A 12,333-nucleotide genomic window follows, 5' to 3' on the forward strand; every position below is an offset into this window, starting at 1 on the left:
GCGCACACGCGCACACACATACACACACACACACTGCCGCGGGAGGGAGCGAGCCCGTGCCGCGCATGCGCTGGCCGCTGGCGGAGGGGCGGGGCGGGCGGAGCGCCGCGGCTATTCTCGGAGCGGCCGTACGCCGCTCCCCGTGCGTAGGGGCCGCGGCGGGCGTAGGCGCGGCGGCGGGCGCTGCGCCGTTGGCGTAGCGTTGTTGTGAATGGAGCGCGCGGCGGGGCGGGGAGGGTGACGTCAGCCTGCGAATGTCAACAATGTAGCGATTGAGGGGCGGGGGCGGCGCTGGGCCGGGGCGCGGGAGGCGGCGGCGGGCGGCAGAGCCGGGCAGCAGCAGCGGCCGCGGCAGCAGCAGCACAGCAGCGCCGCCTTCTCTCCTCCGCCTCCACCGGCCGGGCTGCCACCGCCGCCGGCCCCGGGTGCCGCTCCGGCAGCGACACAGCCGCCGCGGTGCTGCTCCCCCTCCCCGCCCCCCCCCCCCCCCCCCCCGCCGCCCGCCCTCTCTCCACCCGCCCTCCCTCCGCTGCGGCTTTCTCTCCTCCTCCGGCCCCCCTGCCAACCCTCCCCTCCTTCCCTCCCTTCCCCCTTTATTTTTCTCCGCAAGACTTTGGCTCTGGAAACAGCTGGTTCAAAGCAATCGCCATGTGATGATCGTCTGGGTCGGGTTTTTTTTTTTTCATTTGGGGGGGGGAGGGTGCAGGTTTCTGACCGCAGAGAAATACTAATAAGAATTTCCGAAACAACAGCAGCAGCAACAACAAGAGCAACCTCCCCCTTCCCCAAACCTCCTCAGCCGTAACAGCCCCCCCAGCCCCGGGCCCGCTCCACCCCGCCCCACTGCCTCCCCCACCTCCCGCCCAGGCTGCAGCGACAGGGGCGACCCCCGAAAGTTGCGCGGAGGCGAGGTGAGTGCGCCTGTTCTGCGGCTCGGCAGCCCCGCCGGGGAAGGGGAGCGGGCGGCAGGGGGGCGAAGTTTGGGGGGAGGCCGGCCGTGCGGGGGGGCAGCGTGGCTTCTCCCCTCCTTCTCCTCCTCCTCCTCCTCCTCCTCCCCGGCGCAGCAGCTGTTGCGCGGGGTCAGGCGGGGGGCTGCACCCCCGCCCCCGGAGCTCCGCGGGCTGTGCAGGCGCGCTCAGCGCTTATTCCTTAATGTGGGAAATACGCGCGTTGCGTAACGGGGAGTGCGCGGCGGGCGCCCGGGCGCGCGTGTGTCCGTCCGTCCGTCCGTCCGTGCGCGCTCTGCCGCTCCCCTCCGCGCTGCCGCGCCCGGGCGGGAGCCCCGGGCAGCCCCTCCGCCGCCGCGGGCACCTGCAGCCTCCCGGGCAGCGCGTCCCCCGCCGCCCCCGGTGCCGCGGGTTCGGGGAGCGATGCGAACTCCGGTAACAGGAGTCCCGGGGATCGCTAAGGCGCGGCGTGCGGGCACGGCAGCAGCGCGCCGCGGAGACGCTGGCTGTCATGAAAGAGGCTAAGTGTGAAACCGTGCCTCTCCTTTTGTGGAGCGGGCTATTTTGGTCATGCAGCGGGTGTCTTGCTGAAATCGCTTCAGTTGCCGTGAGATCATTGTGCCCTTGTTATTGAAGCTCCGGAGTAAACCCCGGGTTTCGGTCTTTACTGATAAACGTGAGGCAGGGACGACATCTGATTAGAAATACTCCTTAAGATGTTGGAAAGATTGGGAAATTACAGCGTTCCTGTTTGCTCTTGTTGAAGCCGTGTCAGTGTTTTCGTGATGAAAGCCTGTTTTCAGAGACTTTGGAACTGTCGCTAAACTTGTGCATATTTTAATTTTTTTCTTCTGAGCCTCGAGCTGAAAACAAGTTGGATTTTTGTTGCTTTCTTTTTTTTTTCTTTGAGCTGGGAATTGTCTGAGATTCTGCTGTAGCTGGTGGAATGCTCTGAGGTTTGGGGAGGGTGATGATGCTTGGGTAAATTGACTTTTTCAGGTATGTAAATACTGAAATTTGAGATAATTGCTGAGATGAGATGGGTAGACTAAAATGATGAGGTGGTGTGTTAGGCTTTTGCTGCTACAGCCCCATAGACAACAGCTTTAAACCACTGTTCTAGGAGCTTTACCTCTGACAAATAGAAATAAAATTCCACCTCGCATGTGGGCTTGCTCTTTTAAAAGCCTTGTTGCCTTTTGTGTCCACCCGCCTGCCCCCTGTCACTGGGATCTGGGCAGCTGTGCAGCAAAATGGATCGGCGTTGTACTTCCCTGCCGTGTACTGAACCTGAGTTTTCAGCATTGCTTTTCACATTTGACCCTTCAGCTTCAAAGGCTGCTCTGAAGGTGCTCTACAAGGAATGGAAGGAAGCCGTGACTAATTGGAAAAGTAGAGAACTGAAAAATCAGGATCATAGGTCTAGTTGTCTTGTTAGTTTCCTCTGTACGGCCGGGCGAGCCGCTCAAACAGATGTACGCCAGTACACAGCTGCCAAGTGGGCAAGAAAGATCCCCAGTGATTCTGGAGATAGGATGGCTCTCAAGATATTTAGGGATCTCTTGCAGAAATGCTCTAGAGGAGCAGAGCGTGCAATGCTGGGCAACTCCACTATGAGACTTGAGGTTGAACAGCTAGAATTTTTTTAAACTTTTACCATTGTGGAGAGTAGATGGGGAAGATGCAGGCAGTGAATAGATGACTAATGCACATGCTGACAGATCTGTTAATCAACAGAATTGTTTATGCTCAGGTATCTCACTCTGGGAAACACTTCCACGACAGGTACTCCTAGTCTTTTTCTGACCCAGAGGCACATCTGGAGCATCTGTTGGTGGTAATGTGCATGCTGGCAGATTGCTCTGGTGATGTAGGTGGGATGCCTTCCTCTCTTTTCCTCCTGGCTTTCAGTCATTCATTTTACAGCAAGAAAACATTGGCTGTTTGCTCTTTGGTGTTGGGCAGGAAGGGGAGTTAGGACTAAAACCGGAGTTTATGAGGAGATTTTGGTAAATCTTCGACATTGGAGAAGTCTTCAGATACTCATTGAAATAGTAAAGTCTCCATAATATATAGCAATCTTACATATCTCTTTCTGCAAGTGCACAGTAAAAGACAAAGAGAGCTGAAAATAAAACCCTGTGTAGATGATGTGTAGTGTGGAATATGTGACAGAAGTTGCTTCCCTTTGCTTATTTTAAAACTTTTCTTGCTTGATTTTTCAGTCTGATGTGCCATTTTTTTCTTAATGAGGCTGCAGTGTGATTGCCAGTTATTTTCTTTTAGGTTTTCTCTAAAGGTGTAGTGTAAAAAAAAATCAGTGTTTTTTTTTTTTTTTTAAGAATAGAAATAGATCTTTTGTCATTGTGTGCCTGTGACATTCTTTTTGGGTAGGGCTTCACATATGCACAGATAAAGAGACTTCTCAGACCATAGCAAAGAGAGGTTTATGGCACTGAGCTGAAAAATGAGATGTGTAGCATTAACATATGCAAAGTAATCTTTTCAGTAGTAATGGCATTTTTATGTAGTAAACTTGGTAAAATTGAATAATATTTATTGTGTGACATGAACAGTGTCTCTTGTGGTTTTAATCTAGGTGCTATGAACATGGTTTATACATTCAAATCAAAATGAGTATGCCTTTTTACTCAAAGGAATACTTTGTGAATGGTTTCTTAGTTTACTCTAAGAATGTACCTGCAGTGTTGAGCAGGTCTGACTTAAATTTGAAGGCATGCATGCTTCTTTCACCTCTGGGTCTGAATTTCCAGCTCAGTTCATTTTGGGTGTGATGCTTGTATATAAGGGTTTTCTGAGTTGAGCTGTTAGGGAAAATACACTCATTATTCCATTGATGTGCTGAAGAAAATTCAGGTTTAAACTTCATGCTTTCTCTGGGTTACTCCTGCGGCTTTCAGTGTTCCTGCTGACTACAGAATGCTTTAAGAGAATGTGTAAAGAGTGTTGTTCTGATACTGCAGTGCTTGACTGATATTTGAGCAGGTGCCCAAATGATTTTGTTGTCATAGATGAATGGGCAGTGGAGTTCTACTCCCAGTAACTCCTGCAGGATTTCCGGAATAGTGCTCAAAGTACTCATTCAGGTTGTTACAAAAAACGGTCATCATTCCTTTAAATTCAGCCAAAAGATACTAACCTTGGCAGCTGTCTGAATATTACACATTTATTTGAAGCTTGCATCAAGAAGATGTAGAATGTATGAATATAGCCAGCTGAGTTGCAATGTGTTCATCTTGCTTTTTAGATAGGCAGAAACGTCTTTGTAGTGGATTGAAAAGAGCACTGCCTACTATGCCACTCTTAGACTATGAATTACAATTTTAAAGCAGGCAAGCAGAGGAATGTATACAAATGCTGCCTCTATGACCAGTGATGGACTTGCATCTTCTGAGTTACTAGAACTAATGATCAAAGAGCAACCACATGTTCAGAACAGGCAAAAGAAAAGGAACGAGGGAATAAGTTGGGGAAAGCCCTTATGCTAAAAGTTTACATGTGTGGCAGAACTTTGATCTGTCAAAAACTGGGCTCAGAAGACTCCTCTGCTCGATGGTATTGATCTTCATGCAGAAGGAGCCGCAGCAACAATCTGAAGAACACCACCTGTGCTGCACTGGCATCTCGGCAGATCAATAGATGTGTCCCTGTTTAGCTTGAAAAAAACTGTCTGTGAAAGCTCCTAATACAGTGGGGGCTGAGCTGCAGCTCCCCAGTGGTGTACCCCCTGAGCCCTCGCTGGCTTCTGTGTCTGCTCCCCCTTTGCTGTTTACACTTGCTGGTGCAAGCCTGCCCCAGAGCCAGCCGGGACATTTCGGATTCAGTGCCTCAAAGGAGACGGAGAAGGAGGAGGTGGTGCAGGTGGTGGCTGCAGGGGCAAGGGACACGGGGACCTGAGCTATGCCTTTTCCTTCTTTTTAGTTTGAAAGGTGACCTAAAATGGTCAGATCCTCCCAGATTTATTCCTGAGACCTATCATTTGCGTACAACTGTCTCTGCTATCTCAGCTGAACAAGATGTTTGAAAAGCTATTAGGAACAAAAAGCAAGGGAATTTCCAGTTTATCCCTAGTAAGAATTGAAACAGAAGCTTGAAGCTTTTTTTTTTCTTTTCTTCTCCTGAATGTTGAAAACAAATCAGCCGGGCTGTGATGGGTAGATGGGGTTTGGTGCACAGGTTCAAAAGGAGTCTCCCCACTAAGAAAAACAGGAACTGTTTGCTGCCTGTCACCACGCAGGGCTTCTGGGCTGTGGAGCAGCAATTTTGTTTTTTGAAAAGAGGAAAAGCAGCTTAAATAAACAAAATGACCCTTGAGACTTAATCACAGCTACTTATTATAGCTGACATTCACTGAGTACTTTTTTTTCCTTTTTTTTTTTTTTTTCTTCTTTCTTGAGTGATCGCTTTAAAATTTTAACCTGAACTAGGAAAACAGGAACTGTAGGTGTGGAGGTGTTCCTTCAGCCCGACTTGCATGCAGGCTGTTTTTTATTTAGCGGGTAGGTGTGTTCGGTGTGTGTGCGAGTGCAATTGAACATGTCAGCAGTTTCCTACGAGCCGCTCTTGCTGACTCACGTGTCTGGTGCAGCTTGGAGCTACCCTGGCTATAAACTGTCCACAATGGGAGGCGCGGGCAGAGAGACCGGCAGTGCCGAGCCGCTGTTCAAAGGTTATTTTCGGTTCTCCGGTCACTGCTTTGCTGTGGTTTTCTTCCCCAGCAACATCAAAACACGCTGTCACTTTGCCAGGCTGCCATTCCTCTAGGTGCGGAGGGTAAAGTGGAAGTTCATTGTGCCGCTGCAGAGGTTGCGCCCCAAGTGCATTCTGATGCTGCTGATCTGCAAGCTCAACCTCTGGGGTTTAGGTGTTTTTTTGGTGTTGGGGTTTTTTAGGTTTACATAGGGTTTGGGTTTGTGCATAGTTTCAAATTTGGGTATGCAAGTCTAGCCTATGAATTGTGTTTTTCCTTTCCAAATGCAAGCTCTCCTGTGGAGTATCCTACCCTCCACCCCTTTTTATGGCATAAATCTTCTTTAAAGCCAGCAAGGAATTATGATTAAACTTTAAAAAAACCTGGTTTTAGCTGTCTTTAATTTTCAAAATTTTGCTGTTTCTTAGTCTTGTTTTTACCTCCTGTGTGGCAATATCACTGGCTGCTAGCATGAAAGGATTCCTTCATCTGCTCACGCTCTTGTACAACTGCTTCTTTATTTACAGACTCTATTCTGATTACTCATAAGGATTCTAAAATGATAGCTGCTGCTGACTGATGATTTTTAACTGATCTTCTTGTTGTGGTTTTTGGGTTTTTTTTCTTCCCTCCTTTCTTCTTTCTTTCTTAGCTGATCACAAAAGCCTTTGCAGAAGTGGAGTGAATTAGCCATCTGCAGTTCTGGATTTACTGTGAGGGAGTTTAGATTTGTAGTTGTCTTTTGTGTATTTTTCTTCTTCTTGTTGTGGAATGGGGTGAAAATAAGCGGTCTTTGAAAGTGTGATAAAGAAAATCAGCTGCTATAGAGCAGGGTTTAAAAACAAGGTGAGTTCATATCACTTGTTTTGTTTTTAGTCAGCTACTTTGACCAGTAATTAATAGAAAACCACACTGAGAGCTTTATAACACATGAAGAAAATGGGTGTTCTTGGTTTCTGCCAATACAAATGACTCATCAGTATCAGGGTTTCTACTTCTAATAATAAAACTGTGGAAGACCTTTAAAACGTGTGGTTTTCGCTCCTACTCTTAGTGAAAGGTTGGAAAATATTACTTTGAGATTTTTATTTTTTTTAACTTATGGGCGATTTAGTGATTTGCTATGCAGGAGTGAAAGATCTTGTACCCTCCAAAGAAAACCTACTTACACCACTGTTTGCAGTGCAAAAGTCTTCCCCTCTCCTGGCTTCTTTCAATGATTTGCATTTGACTGTAGAGTACTGCCGATGCTTAGCCTCGATTTCAGAGATGCGCATCTGGAAAATATAACGTATTTGTGTCACTGGGGGAAGGCTTGGCACACTACCTCTCCTTGCTGAGCTGTTGTTCTCTACCTCTTTTCCAGTCTGGTGAGGAGAGGCACAGTAAGACTGCTGAGTGACCTGTATTGCTGTTTCAGTTGGGGGTCAGAGGATGTGGAGAGGAAGATAAACAGAAAATAGGAGTTGAAACATAAATGACAACTGTAGGATGTGTCTGTCAGTACCTGGAAGGAAGCACGCATCTTCCAGTACTGAAAGTGATACTGAGAAAAGTGCAAATCAGAAAGTGATCTGTTCAATTATTTTATTTTTCTCTCTCTCTTAAAAAGTAATAGTTTTCAAATCCTTTTAGCTGTTTACCTTTTTGTAAAGATTCTGCGCTTTGTTCAATGCAGTGGAGTAACCTCTAGCACATTCAGCTTTTTGTTTGAAAGTGTTACTTGTAGGTTGTGAGGTTGTTTTGTTTTCATGTAAGCAGAGCATGCCCTTCATGTTGTTACAGTGTATAAAATTTTAATTATTTTTTTTCAAGGTGTTGTACTTTGAATTGTAGTCCAATCAGTGTCTCCTGATCTGCTGCATTAATATTTAGTGTTGCTATCTCTTTTCAAGTTGCCTGTGTTGTTACAAGGTTTAAAGGCTATGCATGAGGCAGAGCTAGTATTTCCTTCCCATTGGAGTGAAAATTCCCACATTTATGAAGCCTCCATGTTTACTTTCTCTGTTGTTGCAATATTTATACTAGTAAGTTAATCCTTATAAGGATATGATGATTCTTTGTTTCTTCTTATTCTATTTTAAAAGCAGAGTGTGTTTTTAACAAAATCCACTCAGAAAATCTAGACTTAACCCAGCTTCCACATTGTCAGCGGACATCTTTTACCACTAAATATTTATATATATTAATGTAGTTGGTTTTGGTTGCACTGAAATACCTTGGATGTATTTGTCAGTTTTTTGTGTAACCAGACTCTGATGTAGAATCTTTGTCTTGTAGCCTCTTACTGGGAGAAGTGCACTAAAAATAGAGGTACAGAAGCCTGTGGGAATAAAACTTTGCAACATGTGGGAATCCAGTTGTTCGTTACATGGCAACAATAAGGCAGGTTTTATTATTTTCAGATGGATATAGCATAAAAGGCCACATTCCAACTTAAGGGATTTATTTAGGGACAATTCTTACTGAAGTTCACAGAAGAATAATCGGTAAAGTCTGCAGAATAAGGTGTCAGTGGTCATTCAGAGTTCAAGAGAACACAAGTTCAGCACTCTGAGTTTGGCATGTCCTTAGAAAATCCTGCCATCAGAAGTGCCATGAAGGTTGGACCGTGGCAGATGAATAACGGGTCTAGATCTCACTGATGTTTTGAGCTCTTGACTCTGAAATGGGATTTGTGTCCAAAATCACTGAGGGCTGGACCTGTGAAGGGCAGGTAATAGTGTTGCTGCCAAATTTGGGGCAGTGATTCTGCTTGGCATCTCCTCTCCTTGCCTTTGCTTGCCCTGGCATCTGTCTCATCCCAAGTGGGCCAACCCTGAGAACTAAATTGGCAGAAAATTACTCGGTCTATGTGTAGGGTTAGTTTTGTGCATGTTACGTTTGCTGTGGATTCTGTCAAGAACTTGGATAATGCATCAGATTAAACCAAAACTTGTTAAAAGGCTTAGAGCTGGCCATGGGACATCTGGTCTCCAAAGTGCACTCACAGTCACTGCATCATGCCCCATCTCCTGAAGGTTGTTCTTGTCTTGCTCTGGCGATGTGGTGGCTCTGCAGAAAACCAGTAGCAGCCTGTGCCTAGCCTAACCTGTAGCTTGGCAGTAGGAACTTGCTTCCCAGGCCATGAGAGGTTAGGGATATTTCTTTTCCACTTGTATGTGCAACAAACAATTGAAAAAATAGTTAGAGGAAAGCAGAACTCAATCAAATGGGTCTTCAGTGTTAACAAAATGCAGAAGTACTATCTCCTGCAAATATTCAAATAACTGAAAGAGGGTAGGTTTAAATTAGATGTTGGAAAGAAATTTTTACTGTGAGGATGGTGAGGTACTGGAACAGGTTGCCCAGAGAAGTTGTGGATGCCCCAAACCTGGAAGTGTTCAAGGCCAAGTTGGATGGAACTTGGAGCAACCTGGTCCACTGGAAGGCATCCCTACCCATGACAGGGGGTTTGGAACTAGATGATCCAGAAAGTCCTTCCAACCCAAACTATGCTGTGATTCTGGAACAACTGTTCTAATTCCTACCTGATTCTGGCTTCTGGCCTCATGCAACCAGGTCATGTCACCGATCTCCCAGATGCGATGAGCTCTTGAGAATTTTACATTGAAAGGGATGAGCAGACTTGGTGACTATGGAGAATTTTTTGAATGATGTGGCTGCATTCCTAAACCCTTAGGTCTTCTCACAACCTTTTATCACTCTGGGGATGATGGTGAGCAATGTTGAGTAACAGGTTCAACAGATGACCCGAGTGACTTGAATTTACTCAGGTGAGGGAGGGAGTCTAATGTCATCCTTCAAACTGAGAGGGTGAAATTGAGAGCTGGTAGTGCCTTGTGCCACTGGTGGGAGCATGAGGTCCTGCTTGGCCATCTGTTTGCTGTGCTTTGCTGAGCTGATTCAGCTTTTCGATCTAGTACACATCAGTTTACCATTTTCTTAACCCTGGCTAATTTTCCTAGGCAGTTTGATGAGTACAACCACAGGTCCAAAGAGCAGCAGGGCTAATATGGGAAAGTCAAGGAGGAGCAGTGGGTGTGCAGTTGCTGAGGGGCAAACCCAGATCTCCTAGATTTGCTGTCTGTAGCTTCACCCCACCAGGCTGCTGGAGCTGGTGGCTCTTGTTTGGGAGGGGATGGCACTGCTACCCCTTTCCTGTGTTCTTGAGCAGCACCCTGGGATGATTTTCTGCAAAGCTGAATGCTGGTTGTGCGTTAGGCAAACTTTTTACCAGACCCTGGGTAGCAAAAATGAAAATGGAACCTTTTGGTTAAGTCTTCCTCTTGAGCTGGGAAACCTGAATTCTGCTTCAGGTCAGCTTCAGGTATCTGCTGTGCCTGAGGTACTTTTGTGTGTTCTTTACCCTGCCAAGTGCTTGTGACTCAACTCAACAATTTAACTTAATTTCCAATCCCTTAATTTGTTCCTGTAACTTATTAAATGTATACCAAGGGAAAGTGTGGAGCAGAGTTCTTACAGAAATCCAAATTAAGTGAGGCTGTGAAATAATCATGGGTCATGTCAGTAAGCTAACCCCAATGTAAAACTCCTGGTAAATTATGAAATGTATGCATAGTTTGTCATAGCTGGAAATTCATGGGCAATGCAAATTTAAACACTTTGCAAGGAAATTTTTTTGTTTGTCTTTTTCCCCTTCTTGGTCCTCTTCATTTGTCTTATTATTAGACTAAAAGTAGAGTCAGTGATTCATTCAGTAATCTCTTTCTTGGACAGTTAGTCATCTGCCAATTTGTGTTAACTTTCCACTTTGTTCAGAAAGTGAGTAATGCTTAATGCACCAACCAGCACATTCCAAGCTTAAAAAGCTGTGAGTATCATTCAGAGCATCTCTAAACTTTCTCTAAAAAAATTTACCATTTTGTAAGATCAAAGTAAAGGTCCGACATGCAGTTGTACAGCTACAGTCCAGTTGTTTTGTCTAGCCCCAGTTACTAAAGCAAAACACAGGGATGCAAATGCAGTGCACAAGTACAAGAAACCCACATGTTATTTAGCCAGTGTAACGCTTCTTGTTTTTCTTCCCAAGTACTACTTTCAAGGGGTAAATACTGCCTGCATAGTTCTTTTTCCCTCCCCAGTTGCCATGGCTTGTTAATTTCTATTGTTTCCTACCTCAACAAATTGTGATGCTATCAAGGCTAATTTAGTGAAAATAGCTTGCAAGGAAAGTAGTAATTGTTATTAGCTGCCTGCTACAAATATTTCTGGTGCTTTTCATCATGAATTTTGGTAGAGAAAAAAATATTGCTCTGTTAAGTGTTTTCTGTATAGAACTTCCAGCTATGAAGTCTTTCTATAGCAGTGGGGTAGATATTTTGATTCCAAAATGATGCCAGTTATTTCTGAAGATGAACACAGTACTTTATTGAATCACTTGAGAATGTTACAACTTTTTTTCTTTCTTATAAAGACTGGAGTAGCGTAAAGAGCAACAAGGTCAGTAATGTCATAGGAGAACTTTATAGGACCAAAGTCTTTGCAGTCTGCTCTAAAATAACATGAAAGAGCTGACTATTACACTGAGCAGCAAAGGAATTCAAAGTGCACGTGGGACTTAGTGCTCTGGAGAGGGTGTGCATGTGCAGAAGGGTAGGGCAAGGTGGCAGTGGTAAACATCAATGCCAGAAGTGGTTTGCTTGGCCCCACACATTTCCTTGTTCCTTCCCCAAGTGCCTGTTGTCCTTCGCCCCCACTTGCAGTCTGCTTCTTGCAGTGAAGTTGTCTTCTCTATGATTGTCCTTTGGTACAGGTGGTTTTTAGGGTTTCCTGATGCCACAGTTCTGTAAACAAGCAATGCAAAAGCTGGTAGAGAGGAAATAATAACCTTTGGTTATAGGGTCTGTAGCATGCTGGGGCCATAGCAGAGTTCTGTTGTGCTCAGCTTTTGTCAGAATAAAAACATGATTTGGTTTTGAGGAAAAGATAGAAGAAGATTAATTCCTAGAATTCAATTCCATTCCATGTAAAAAAATATCCTGATAACCATGTTCCAGTGTGAAGAATTAGGGCTTCTGAAAGGTTTTCCCTTCCAGTCTTACTTTGTACCTCAGTAAGTTTTGATAGTTTGGTGAAGCTTTGGACAAACAGCCATACCAGGGATGCTTATCTGATCACCAGTCTTTGGGATTTGCCCCTCCTGGCTACCTGCACATTTTCCAGCATCAGCAGTGTTAGTTAATGCAATCCACCCTCCCCCCTCTGCCTTCTGGGACATCTATGCCCACACTAGCATTGCTTGCATATTTCTGATTTAAACCTTCAGAGCATTGTGAAGAAGTTCCTTGCTAGTTTTGGGGTGAAGGTGGGGATGGGCAGGCAGAGAAGAGCAAAGGCTGAGGTCAGTGGTGCAGCTCTCAGTTGAGTTTGGTGCACTCTATGCATGTGTGACTCAAGCAATGGCTGATTCACCTCCTGAAGGTTGTTTGGGATTTGCTTGGTGTTTTTTAGTTTGTAAAGTAGTAGTCCATCCAGAGGTGAAAGTTAGTGCCCTTTTGTTGGACTATGAGTAAACCAGAACTGTGAGAAATGTCTTTGCTCCCAGCCTATGCTCCAAATGCTGGGCAACAGACCTGGAGTGCTGAATTGATGTTGGAGGAGATGGGCATCTGGCTTTCCTGGGACTGTGCAGGGTTTGGGCTTAATTGCTGG

General features: G+C 45.6%; 1 protein-coding gene across 5 annotated transcripts in view; it reads left to right on the top strand.

Annotated features, from left to right (window-relative positions):
* The first annotated feature begins 286 nt into the window (after positions 1-286).
* The window catches only part of BACH2 (BACH transcriptional regulator 2), a 188,123-nt gene continuing 176,076 nt past the window's right edge, over positions 287-12,333 (top strand). For 3 of the 5 annotated variants that reach the window (XM_077174756.1, XM_077174759.1, XM_054630335.2), the window contains exon 1: positions 287-911. The gene's annotated coding sequence lies outside the window, so the exon portion shown is untranslated. The remainder of the gene's footprint in view (positions 912-12,333) is intronic. The other 2 variants (XM_077174757.1, XM_077174758.1) reach the window with 2 other exon arrangements.

The sequence above is a fragment of the Agelaius phoeniceus genome, chromosome 3, assembly GCF_051311805.1.
Source record: "Agelaius phoeniceus isolate bAgePho1 chromosome 3, bAgePho1.hap1, whole genome shotgun sequence".
Taxonomy (NCBI): Eukaryota; Metazoa; Chordata; class Aves; order Passeriformes; family Icteridae; genus Agelaius; species Agelaius phoeniceus.